This window comes from Theropithecus gelada, chromosome 6, assembly GCF_003255815.1.
Source record: "Theropithecus gelada isolate Dixy chromosome 6, Tgel_1.0, whole genome shotgun sequence".
In the NCBI taxonomy this organism is placed as follows: Eukaryota; Metazoa; Chordata; class Mammalia; order Primates; family Cercopithecidae; genus Theropithecus; species Theropithecus gelada.
The window spans coordinates 147,808,306-147,813,501 of record NC_037673.1 but is presented as its reverse complement, the minus strand read 5'-3'; the positions used below and the strand labels follow the sequence as shown (position 1 = coordinate 147,813,501).

Genomic DNA, 5,196 nt, shown 5'->3' with positions numbered 1-5,196 from the left:
ACATCAGAGGCCACTCATTCAGTGCCATGCACACCAAAGCCTTCAATTCTCAGTCTCCACTGTGCTTACAAGGGTCGTGCTCTGTCAGCACCATATGGATGACGGTCAGTAGGCTCTCTTTGGGGGTCACAACAGTGCCTCCTGTAACAGAAAGGGCAAAGACTGGGAGAGCTCCTGGTCTGGGCATAAGCACCGCCATTTTTAGTATAGTAGTACTGTAACCCCCCAAGGGATTCACCTTGCTGGCTGCCTACACAGAGCAGATTCATCAAGACAGAATTGCAATAGAGAATGAGTAATTCACACAAAGTCGGCTATGCAGGAGACCGGAGTTTTACTATTACTCAAATCAGTCTCCCCAAGCATTAGGGGAGCAGAGTTTTTAAGGATAACATGGTGGGTGGGGGTAAGCCAGTGAGCCAGGAGTGCCAATTGGTCAGGGATGAAATCATAGGGAGTCAAAGCTGTCTTCTTGCGCTGAGTCAGTTCCTGGGTGGGGGCCACAAGATCAGACGAGCCAGTTTATTAATCTGGGTGGTGCCAGCTGATCCATCAAGTGTGGAGTCTGTAAAATATCTCAAGCACTGATCTTAGGAGCAGTTTCAGGAGGGTCAGAATCTTGCAGCCTCCAGCTGTATGACTCCTAAACCATAATTTCTAATCCCGTGGCTAATGTTAGTCTAGTCCCCAGGTAAGAAGGAAGTCTGCTTTGGGAAAGGGCTGTTACCATCTTTGTTTAAACTATAAACTACAAACTAAGTTTCTCCCATAGTTAGTTCAGCTTGTGCCCAGGAATGAACAAAGACAGCTCGCAAGTTAGAAGCAAGATGGAGTGAGTTAAGTTAGATCTCTTTCACTGTCTCAGTCATAATTTTGCAAAGGTGGTTTCAGTACTTTACAAAGGGCTCCCAGGGGTGCAAGGGCTCAGGGGCTGGGGAGAAGGTTGGCAGCAAACAAGCAGTAGGAGCCATGACGAGGCTCATTCCTGAGGAGGAGACATACAGTCCATGGGCTAGCAGGTCCCTCACAGCCACCATCAGCCCCTTCCACACAGCCACGTGGCCAGTTCATCCTTGCCTGCCAGAGAGAGGTCCTGGAGGATGGCAGAGGTGGTGACATGGTCGTGTGACTGGTGCCTCAAGGCTAGCTGCTTGCTCTGTCCACTGACACCTTCAGCTTCTTCAGCAAGGGAGCCTAATCTGTCAGCCTGGCTCCTCTGTTACAGGGTTGGAGGGATCTGGACTGTGGCACAACCAAATTAGCTAACAGCAAAATCTGGAGCATTGCCAGCACTTGTAGTATCAGGTGCAGCCCTGTCCCCTGGACTTTCTTCACCTCCCCTGCCTTTGTTTCGCTGTGTCCTGGAGGCAGTGGGTCTGCTGCTGCCAGTTCTGGTGGAGCCATTTCCTGTCTTCCCAGAGGTCTTGCACTCACAGTGTCCACCACCTGTCTTCAAGGGGCTTCCCACTTCATCTTGGATGAGGTTGATGAACATGTAGAAGTCTCCGATCTGAGTTTCCAGTTGCTCAACCAACCGATCTTTGAGTAGGGCTGGGTTGACGATGTGAGCCACTACTGCATCTACACACTGACCAAGCTCTTCCATGGACAGGGAACGGAACTGATGTCCTCATTCAGATTCATGTCCGGTTTCTTTATTAACTCGTCTAGGATCATCCACTGTCTTTCCAACACCACGAACTGCGGCAGGGCATCATAACTGCTTTTGGATAGGCAAATGTTTCCAGGTCATCTAGCTGGGTCTTGAGCTGCAGTATCCGTTCTTTCTGCTTCTGCCTTTGGGTTTCCAGACACTCTTGTTTGTCCTGCTTATTCTGGTCCTCGCCCCACAACTGTGGCAGCTAATTTGTATATTTTTGGTAGAGAGGGGGTTTCACCATGTTGGCCAGGCTGGTCTCAAACTCCGGACCTCAGGTGATCCACCCGCCTCAGCCTCCCACCTAGGGTTCTTTTTAATATTTCCTTATTATCCTTTTAATGTCAATAGAATCTAGAGTGATGTCCTATTTTTCATTTCTGATATTGGTATTCTGTGTCTTCCGTCTTTTTTTTCTTGAACTGTCTGGTAGATTTTATTGATCTTTTCAAACAAATAACTTTCTGGTTTATTAATTTTCCTCTATTGTTTTTACACCGTTTTCACTTTTGTGCATTTTTTCTTCCTTTTCTCCCCTTCACCTTGCTTTGAGTTAATTTTTTTCCTAGTTGCTTGACATCAGAGTTTAGATTATCGATTAGAGACCTATTTTCTTTCTTATATAAGCATTTAATGCTATAATATTTCTTGTATGCCTGCATTAATATAGTAGCTGCTAGCCACATTGCGCACGTGAAATGTGACTAATCTGAATTGAGACGTACCATAGTATAAAATAAATATTAGATTTTAAAACTGTAATACAAAAAATTTAAAATATTTTAATAGTTTTTATATTGTTACACATTGAAATAGTTAATATTTGGGGTATATTGTGTTAAGTTAAATATAATGTTAAAATTAACTTTACCCCAGAGAGGGCAAGCTGGTCCCTGTGGCCACAATTAAAGTGAAGAGAGCCGGGCACGGTGACTCACGCCTGTAATCCCAGCACTTTGGGAGGCCGAGGTGGGCAGATCACTGAGGTCAGGAGTTCAAGACCAGCTTTACGAACATGGCAAAACCCCATCTCTACTAAAAGTACAAAATTAGCCGGGTGTGGTGGTGCATGTCTGTAATCCCACCTACTCGGGAGGCTGATGCAGGAGAATCGCTTGTACCCGGGAGGTGGAGGTTGCAGCGAGCCGAGATCGTGCCATTGTACTCCAGCCTGGGCAACAAGAGCGAAACTCTGTCTCAAATAAATAAACAAATAAGAAAACCTAAGAAATTCAATTAAAGTGGGGGAAAACCATTGCCTGCTGGGCTCATAAAATGGGGGAGACTATGGCATCCAGGCAGTGAGGCAGCAGGAGGGCCAATGTTAGTCTGGCTCATCAAGAGACAATACAAAGATGGAGCCAGAGAATGGTCCGAGTCTGAAAATTCTGCCACCACTGAGGAGACTCTAGGCATAAGGACATTACCACTGCCAGGCTGGGGGCCTGGGCTTCTCTCCCCATTCTCAGCTTTGCTGCCCCTGTGCAAGCACCTCCCCACCTGGAAGAACCCTCCAGGGCTTGGGCTTTGCCAGCTCTGACCCAATTTTAATTATTTATTGTGTAATTTATTATTGTTCCTGTGAAAAGGCCACACATCTCCTCTGTCCTTCTGAGAGAGACAGCTGTCCGTCCATAGGTTCCACAGTCCAGCCTGCTGGGTGAGTACAGCATTGCCCCCCTCCTCTGGCCCTCAGGCCCAGGTGGCTGTGTGCCAGCCAAGTGGCAGTGGATGCTCATGGCAGTGGCAGGGGGTGAGTAGAAGTGGCAGGTGGCCCAGCAACCTCCTTTTCCTCAACTCCTCCAACCACCACCCATCTCTCACCCTCCCCAGTGTCCAGTGTTTCTATCTGTGGTTGGCGGTGGCAGTAATGGCAGATGGTGGCTGTGGTGCTGGTGGCAGCTGCTACGAGAGATGATGAATTCCTCCTTTATGATAAACCAGGCCAGCCTGCAAGATGGTCACCATGACCTCTTCTGCCTGGCTGACTTGACAGGGATTAAATGGAAAAGATATGTATGGCAAGGCCCAACTTCTGCCCCTAATATATTTCCCGCGACTCAGGGTGACCCTAATTTGAACAGCTCTAATTGCTGCCTTAAGACAGATACAGTTGGTGTTTGGTAGCAAGATCAAACACCTAGAAGAAGAGAATTGTCAATATTTTGGTGGGGCAAAGACCCCAATTTTGCTGACCTTGAAAATGGAGTGTGGGAGAAAAGACTTTACTATGAATGCCATACTCTGCTTTTCAAAGCAGTTCACAGTCTGCTGGGATGGTGTTTAATGAACCAGAACTTTGTACATATTGGCAAGTGGTTTGTATAGTCTCACGAAAAAGATTAAAAACCTGTAAATAAAAGTGAATGACTGTCCTGCTCTTTCACCTTTTTCTTGCATGGAGACATCAATGTTTGTACCAGTGTGGAAATTAGCCAACATCAACCTGTATACCTTCTTAGTGAAGATCACATCACCCTTGCTCAACAGCTTCATAGCCCATTTCAAGTTATCTTAAGCCAAGTTGGACTAAATAAAGACCCCAATTAAAAGACATAGATTACAGGATTGAGCTTTAAAATGAACCAACTATATGCTACTTAGAAAAACTCACTTTACTGGTAAAGACACTTAGAGACTGAAGATTAAAAGATGGAAAAAGATATTCTACACGAACAGAAACCAAAAGCGAGCAGGAGTAGCTATACTTGTATCAGATAAAATAGATATTAAATCAAAAATAGTTTAAAAAGAAGAAAATAATTATATAATGGTAAAGAGATCAATTCAAGAAGAGTATATAGCAATTCTAAATATATATGCATCAAATACTGGAGCATCCAGATTTATAAAACAAGTATTACTAGACCTAAAGAAAGAGACAGCAATATAATAATACTGGGGGACTTCACTACCCCACTCATAGCATTAGACAGATCACTGAAACAGAAAATCAACAAAGAAACACTAGACTCAAATTGGACTCTAGGCCAAATGGACCAAATCATATTTACAGAACATTCTAACCAACAATCGCAGAGTATACATTCTACTTATCAGCACATAGAATATTCTCTAAGACATATTGTATGTTAGTCCACAAATCAGTCTCAATAAATTTTTAAAAACTGAAACCATATCAAGTGTCTTCTCAGACCACAGGGAAACAAAACTGGAAATCAATACCATGAGGAACTTTCAAAACTGTACAAATACATGAAAATTAAACAATATGTCCCTTAAGGATCTTTGGGTCCATGATGAAATTAAGATGGAAATTTAAAATTTTTTTGGCCGGGTGCAGTGGCTCATGCCTGTAATCCCAACACTTTGGGAAGCTGAGGTGGGTGGATCATCTGAGGTCAGGAGTTCCAGACCAGCCTGACCAATATGATGAAAACCCATCTTTACTAAAATACAAAAATTTGCCAGGTGTGGTGGCATGCACCTACAATCCCAGCTACTCAGGAGGCTGAGACCAGAGAATCACATGAACCTGGGAAGCAGAGGTTGCAGTGAGCCAAGATCACACCATTGCA

The 5,196-nt window shown here is 44.6% G+C and overlaps 1 pseudogene; it reads right to left on the bottom strand.

Annotated features, from left to right (window-relative positions):
• Positions 1-887: 887 nt before the first annotated feature.
• LOC112627092 lies at positions 888-4,153 on the bottom strand (annotated as a pseudogene).
• Between the last annotated feature and the right edge of the window lie 1,043 nt (positions 4,154-5,196).